The 7,870-nt window shown below is 40.0% G+C and overlaps 1 protein-coding gene across 2 annotated transcripts in view; it reads left to right on the top strand.

Annotated features, from left to right (window-relative positions):
* Positions 1-6,204: 6,204 nt before the first annotated feature.
* EPB41L2 (erythrocyte membrane protein band 4.1-like 2) overlaps positions 6,205-7,870 on the top strand; it is a 135,206-nt gene continuing 133,540 nt past the window's right edge. The window contains exon 1 of one of the 2 annotated variants that reach the window (XM_006778464.2): positions 6,205-6,309. The gene's annotated coding sequence lies outside the window, so the exon portion shown is untranslated. Of the gene's footprint in view, positions 6,356-7,870 lie in introns of both variants that reach the window. The other variant, XM_015557804.1, reaches the window with a different exon arrangement.

The raw sequence follows: 7,870 nt of genomic DNA, 5'->3' as shown, positions 1-7,870 counted from the left end.
TTTTATTGATTTTTTTACAGAGAGGAAGGGAGAGAGACAGAGAGTCAGAAACATCGATGAGAGAGAAACATGGATCAGCCGCCTCCTGCACATCCCCCACTGGGGTTGTGCCCGTAACCCAGGCACATGCCCTTGACCGGAATCGAACCTGGGACCCTTTAGTCCACCGGCCGACGCTGTGGCACCCTCCAGCACCACAATGAGCCAAATTGTGCACTGATTAGAGCCAAACCGGTTTAGCTACTGAGTGAAGAGGCTCCTTTGCTGCTGGTGTATATCTGCTGAGCCAAACCGGTTTTGGCATATAATTTTTTTCTTTACGTACAGGTGTGAAATCTATGTCCAGGCGACTGGGATGTGGGTTTACTAGGATACTGTCTATAGATTTCTGGAGATCTCTAAGCCTGGATCTGGAGCCTAGTTAAAATTTGTGGCTGTGAATTTAAATTGAGAAAAATTATCATAGTCATATTGTTTGGCTGTGTTAGTGCAAGTGTGAAGTAAGGTATAGGAACCATAGAGCATGAGAAGGTGCTGGAGGGAGGGGAGGGCTGGGAGTTACGGGTGTAATGGTGGCCCATGGAATCCAAGCTGCTGAAGGAGGGTAATGAAGACAGGGCAGTGGGAAGGTGGTGCCTGGTGCCGGCTGCTTAGGGTCAAAGAATTGTTGAAGTTGGGGTTCAAGAGGGGATTGAGCTGGAAGGATAGAAGATAATCATGAAATTGAAATAATAGTAGTATTATAGATCTAGGACAGGACTTTTCAATAAATCATTTTAGAGGGCCATGACTGGCATTTAGAAAATGAAATAGAATAAACAACATGAAAGTCAGGGCCTTGTTTAGTGTATATGGAACTTTTATGTGAATTAAAAAAAGAATTCTTACCCTTTGGGAAGTTTTCACTTAACAATGATTATGCTTTAGGTAAACCTCAATTGGCTGCAGTGCTCCCAATGCGCAAAGCTTCCCCTTTGGGAGAGAAAGGAAAAGGGGAGTTGGGGGAAAGAGATGCCCCTTTCCCTGTTGAGGTAACCCCTCCCCCAGGGTGAGGGCTCACTTGACTCCAGGATTGGGACTGGATTTAGCACAAACTGCCCTAGTTTCGGCTTTCTTTCTGATCGGAGTGGATCACACTTTGAAAACGTTGTTTCCATTAAAACTGGGTGTGTTTACTGTGTACTTGTGAACTGGATTGGGATGTAAATATTTTATTCTGGGTCACAGTAAGAAACATTTGAAAGCCAGTGCTTGGGGTATGACCATGGGAAGGGGTAACTGAGATAGTGAGGAGGATAGGATCATTGGAATTTGCTTCTTAAGTAGGAACAAACTAAAATACACACATTCTCTCTCTCTCTCTCTCTCTCTCTCTCTCTCTCTCTCTTTCTTTCTCTCTCTCTCACACACACACACATCTCTATTCTGTGCCTTATAAAATGGAGTAAGAGTATAGGTATTAAAAATGATTTTGATTTGAGATGCATTATACACGTGAAGGTTGGGGATTCAGCTCCCACTTCCCTCGAAAGACTTTAAACATTGTGGGGTGGTGGAGAAAAGTATGGCCCAGATAGTAGTTGAGCTTCTGGCTCAACATTGGGTCCCTGCAGCTTCACTGTCAGACTGAGGGGAATAGATTGGGTTAATGCCAGAGTCTGGGTCATCACTGAGATCCTGTGATTCTATAGAAGCTGGGCTCTGAGGAGAGGGGACTTTTAATAAGTGCTTTGGGTTATAGGAAGAGAGCTTTTGCAACTTAGACAGTTATGGGTCAACCACCAGTAGAAAATTGAAAATTAAATTTTAGAGGGTTGTGAGGATAACTATGCTCTAAAAGATCAAGTAGACAGACATAGTTTTGGGACTGTGATATATTAGTTCTAGCTTCTTTCTCATTCTGCTGTCTTGATTATTTTTTTTTTAAAATAACAACAAAAAAATATTAGCATCTGAGTATGATTTGGCCTTGCCTTTAGAAGTAGAAGCAGACAGACTGTATCTGGACTTCCCTGGTACAGCTTCCCATTGTTATGCATAGTAGAATCTTGAGGTCTAAGTTCCCATCATACTGGACTATATTGGTAAGGTGTTGGCAGTGGGAAGCAGGAAGCTACTTTCAATGGCTGTTAAAAAGGAAGGAAATGGTGACCAGGGAATTGCAGAGTGGGGAGTCAGGAGGTTCTTATAGGCCCTCATCCCCAGTCTCCCAGAGTTCACAGCCTCTTGTCAGGTACCACATTCTCTTGGATGGCCCCTGTAGAGGAGTGGTGAGGTAGGGATTCTTCATTGGGCTGTCTAATATGAATGGAGGATGACAGAAAGGGCTGTCTCCCACTCATTCCTCTAGGGAGCAAATAGATTTTAGTTGAAATTCCTGATAGTGTGTCTTCCTTTGAAGTGTTAAAATTTGCAGTTAAATTTTCAAGCCCACTATAGGTTAATTAGACCTTCAGTATGCTTGGGGAATTAGTATTCCCTTTAATGACTGTTTTTGTGGGGCAAAATAGTTATAATTAACATTTCCTTAGTGTTTATTTGGCCAGAAATTCATTCTACCTATATTATTTTATCTGTACGAATAGACAGGCATTCCGTTTTCTTAGCCTCATCTTACAGAGTGAAGATTGAGGCTCACATCCCCAACCTTGCTTTTGTTATCCTCATCTCATTTCTCCACTGTGCCCACCCCTTCCTCAACCTAGTCTTCACTTAATTTATCTTTTTTCTTTTTAAACCAGTGACTCAAAATCAGGCCTATCATGAGTTGGAGACTTCCTACAGATAGGCATGTAGTTAGTCCTCAGGTCTGCCAGATGTTAAATAAAGGTGAGAACAGCTCAAGTCCAGCCTTCCAAGGACAGTATTTGATGCTGTACTCTACTGAATTTAAAGCTAAAACTTGGGAATATAGGGCTTTCTAAGTAGAGCACAGTCAAGTGTGACTGTGAGGTTTTCTAGGGCCAGAAGGCCTGTGTTTTATGTTACATAGCATTGGGTGGGCTCAGGGACTCTAGCCACAGCTGCATTCCAGAGACAGTTGAGAGTCATGGCTGGTAATGACATCATCTCCACAGGTGCCAAATCACCCCCTTCTCTCCAGCCTGCCTTTGCTCCCCCCCTTTTCTTTTTAAAGGACTTCTAAGACGACCGTGAGGTTTTGTTGTAAAAATAAGTATGAAATCCAATTCTGGGTGTGTGTGTGTGTGTGCAGAGGTAGGGAGATGAAAATACAGTGCTTTTTGCAAACCACACAGTCCCAGAAATTCCAGTGTTAGGTTACTTACGTTCAATCACTCCCAAGAGATTTTTCTGGGGTGGGGTGGAGATGGAAGAAAGGATAGAGACTAGATGAGAAAAGTAGCCTTGGACAGACAAAGTTGAGGGGTTCCCCCCCTCCATTTCCCCCTGATTGAAGACTGACTGCAGTATTTCTAAAAGAACCCCCATTTTTAGCATATTTTGTAGAGGCTGAAGAGCTCTGATTCCAGACGTCAAGCTTGGTTTCAAGGGATTGGATCTTTTTATGGTAAATTTACATGTTTGTTGGGTAAAATTTGGAATAGAGAGAAACATAATAAAAGCCAGCTTTATTCTCACTTTCAGACATAATCACTTAATATTTTGTTGTTTTTATCCTTGGATCCCACATTTACAGTTTATAGAATAAATACTTAGTAAATTTGTGTACATTTCACAAACCAGGGCTCATATGTTTGTTTTTTTATGGCTATTTTTTTCAACTTTGTGTATGTTTTGCCATGCTAAGTAATTTCTTAAAAAGGTAGAATTTTAGGACTGTGAGGTACTTTAAGAGATAATCTACCCCCTTTTTATTTTATAAATGAGGACATTTAGTAAATTAATGACTTTAGTAAGTTAAATGACTTTCTCAAATTAGTATTACTTTCAGAGCTGGAATTAGAACTGGTCTCACTTATTTCAGTATATTTTTAACTATACCGTTCTGTTTTACTTTATTCACTAGGGAGAATTTGTGAACTATTATCCTTCACAAAGATAAATTGGATCCCATTGCCTCAGAGAGTTAAATCCATCTGACTATAACTTTGAGTATGAAAAAAAAAATGACCCATAGAGACTACCCAAACACACCTGTGTGGTTAAATTAATTTGTCTCAAGTGATTTGGAGAAATTTGAAAACCATATGATTTGGCTGCATTGCTGTTATTTCAGGATTATTTGATGTAAGCGTGAAAGGAATGGAGGTTAAAAATGTATGTTTTACATTTAGCATAAGAATATTTGAAGTTTCTCTTTTCTGCCATGTTCAAACCAATCAATCTCTTAAAACTTTTTAGTGATTTTTCCAAACTGTTAATTATCACTTCACGGGCCAACTTTCTTCTACTCCGGAATATATTTGACATATTTTGCTGAATTCCTATAGGAATTCTTAGCTGTGTAGTTCCTTTGGCCCTTATTCACAGTCTTATAGCCCTTTTTCTACTATTGTCTTGAAATTTGAATGTTTATGAATGTTCACTTTCCGTGGGGTTGTGTGTTAGCAGTCTAGATTATCAGCGCCTCAAAGCAAGATTATTGTCTTCTGCCTTCCTGCCACTCTCTCCCCCTCCACTTTGTCTCCAAAGAGCTAGGAGAGCACCTTGTAGGCTCTCACTATTATTACTGTGTCTTGTTAAAAGGGTTCTGAGCATATTTAGGGCAAATGAGGGAGCGTGCCTCTTCTCTGCTCTCTGTGAGTTGATAGTGGTGCTGGCACCACTGGTCTTGGGAATATCTCTGCAGAAAAAGCAAGTTGAGCATGATTTGTACTTTATTTTGTTGTTTTGGTCAACAGATAGATGTCCTTTTTGAGGCAGTTACTGTGGATTCAGACAGTGTGCTGGTACACAGAGTTTCAGACTCACCCTCACCTTTGTTTGACCTTCAGTCAATCTAGAAGAAACCGTATAAACCAGCTGAAATGACTTTGGTGAGAGGGGAGGGACATTTGAAAAATATGTGATGGAGAATCCCCAGTTTCTGTTTTTTCTTGGAAAAATCCTCCCACAAGAAATCTTCAGTCTATTAAGTTATGCAGTGTGAAGACTTACTGATAATTTTCTACATTTGGTTTTTTGTATCTTGGGGGAGAATTGAAGGTAGAATGAGGGGAATGAAGAAATTTGGTATTGAAAATCTGAAGAGTAAGGAGTGGGAAAGAAAGGAAATAATTGCTAGTATGTATTTGTATGTTGGGGAAGAAGGAAAGGGAGAAAGAAGGAAAAAGCCATCAAGAAATAAGGATAAGTAGCCAAATACTAGGGTGGGGACCAAATCTGAATGTCATTTGGCAAAGTTGATTATTCTTTTGGTTCTTTTCCAGAAGTTTTTCAAATCACAGAGTGGGTGGAGGAACTCCACTAGAGTTGACAGCTTAAGTGTTGGAGAAATAGGACAGAAATAGCTTGAGTGACTGAAGTGGGAAGAAACAGAATTAACAAAATTCTTTTTTCCAGCAATGTTCTATTTCTTATAATGCTGTACTTAATTTAAAGTGTTGTACCAGTAAGTTTGTTTGGCATAATATAAAGAATTTCCTTTTTGAACAGTTGCTTGATTCCCCACCCCCCACCCCCATTCCCACCCCCATCTTTCTCTAAGTGGCTTGCCTTAGAAAAGGCCTTGGAACTCTCTCCGTTTTCCAACTTATTTGTTGTGGGACCGTATCAGGACATAGATGTGATGCAAAAGGACACCGATCCGGGAGCTTCACAGGGAAGCAGCCACACACAACCCCTTCATGGACCAAGTACACTTGTGTGGTCTGTGTGTGGGCGTGCACATGCTCTTTTCCCTTAAAAAAGAGTTGCATAGGCATGACATACTTTGTGCAGAAAATTTCATGTGTTGCTGAAGTGTGGTCTAATTTCTGTTAAGTCTTTTTAAAATTCATTATATTTAAGTAATAAGGGATCTGCATATTCTCTAGGCCGTTTAGAATCATTTTCCACCTGTCTGTTTGGTTTGGTGAAAAGAGTAAATTAATTTGGGGATTAATTTTATGATTGGAAAAGGAACTGTACTTTCTAAAGATATATGCTTACTGTTGTGTTCTAGTATCAGTCGCATTATTTCCTGATCCACGCCTGGGCCACTTCTGACATAAGTGTTAGGAACTGAATTGTGTCAGCACTGATACTTAAGGCGTTTATCCTAATCCAGGCGTCCTTGGTTTTCGGTGCCATCGACCAGCAAGTTGGTAGCGGTGATCACAGACCTAGACTGCAGGTGTGAGTTCTGAGGACATCTGTGATTACTCAGTGAATTCCTTACCAGTGACGGTCAGTTGGTGTTTTTCTTTGGATGCTCAGTTTTGACTTCATGAAGGTAGTGGTTTTTATGTTATTTTCAGTTCTCCTAAAACGAAATGAATATCACTGAATTCTATCTCAAAGGGTGCTGTTATGCAGCAAAAGTAAAGAGGAGGTGAGGGACAGTGAGGAACCAGCCATACAGCTTATATGGTTCAGATTTGGGTTTTTGGTATTTGTGTTGGCCAGGTTTCCTGGAAGATAAGCTTATATTGTATTTATGTAGATCATTCTAAAAGTTCTGTGTAATTGTTACAGAATTATATTTAAAAAAGAGAATAGGGGATTTCATGTCTTCTGCCTCAGTTCTGATAGCCACAGCTACTGTTCTGGGTGCTCCTTCATTTTTCCTGGCCCCTGCAATTGCTGCGATTTCTGTACCTTCGTGTGATAGAGGCTGTGCATGAGGAAGAGATCATAGTAATGCCTATAGTTAAAAAAACACACCAATAAACAAGCAGCCACCATTCTACGTTTTCATACTGTTTTACACCTTTGGGAATCAGAACTTCAGCAGAGTGAGGTTGCATTTGGGAAAAGAAGATCCCAAGAGGAAAGTGTGTTTGGAAAAATTGGCTCCATTTGACAAAATGCTGAGGGGCAAATTCATAAATTCATCTAGAAACATGAGCTCATCAGCTGGTTGATTTAAAATGTTAATGCAAATGAGAAATACCTGGCAGATATTCTAAAAAATAGTTCCTCTGTCAGTTCAGTTTAAAATTTCTCGAGTCTCCTTTTCAGTAATATAAAGAAAGGATGGGCTATAAAGAATTATTTTTTTAGATCCCTCCCAGATCTAAAATTTTATGATTCAGGAGGACTATAAAATATATTATTGTAGGCATTATTTTAGAGCCATTTCTGTTTTCTTCTCACTTTTCTTAGAATTTAATACCTTTTTGAAGATAATGATCTTTTAGGAGTCTTAACCCATGAGAACCAATCATGTAGAGTGAAGATAGTAAATCCCATTCTTCTCACATTTTCCTAATTTGAATCTTAAAAGATGGCATGAGATTTCTGATTATAAATGTGCCAAGATAATATTTGTTTCATTAGATAGCTATTTAATTTAATATTAGGCTTACTTTATTAAATCATTAAGGTGATTATCATGGATAATAGAAAAATGAGATTATGGTGCCTGGAGTTAGAAAAAATAGGTGCACTGAGTTTGTTAAAGGTGTTTTCTTATAACTTCATTTCTTTCTACCAAATATACTAAGCATAGCTTTGTGTACAGGGGGCAACTTTTTGCAGCTGAGGATAAGCGATGGCTAAGATGGACTTGTTCAGTGGAGTCGGTAAGATGGGAATCTGGGGAAACTCTAGAAAAGGGCTCAGCTCCAGAGACACAGGGAACGCTGTAGGCATCTGGAGGAGGGAGGGGTGGCACCCAGCTAGGAGTGGCCAGTATGTGTTTGGCAAGGTCATAGCGTATAGCAGGATTTGTCCTATGTTGTTGTTGGTGGTGGCGGCGATGGGCATGCTACTTGACTGGCTGACTTCTGAGAAGAGACTACAGGAG

This window comes from Myotis davidii, unplaced genomic scaffold (assembly GCF_000327345.1).
Source record: "Myotis davidii unplaced genomic scaffold, ASM32734v1 scaffold147, whole genome shotgun sequence".
In the NCBI taxonomy this organism is placed as follows: Eukaryota; Metazoa; Chordata; class Mammalia; order Chiroptera; family Vespertilionidae; genus Myotis; species Myotis davidii.
Note: the sequence above shows the minus strand (reverse complement) of the source record. Positions and strands in the feature narration are given on the sequence as shown.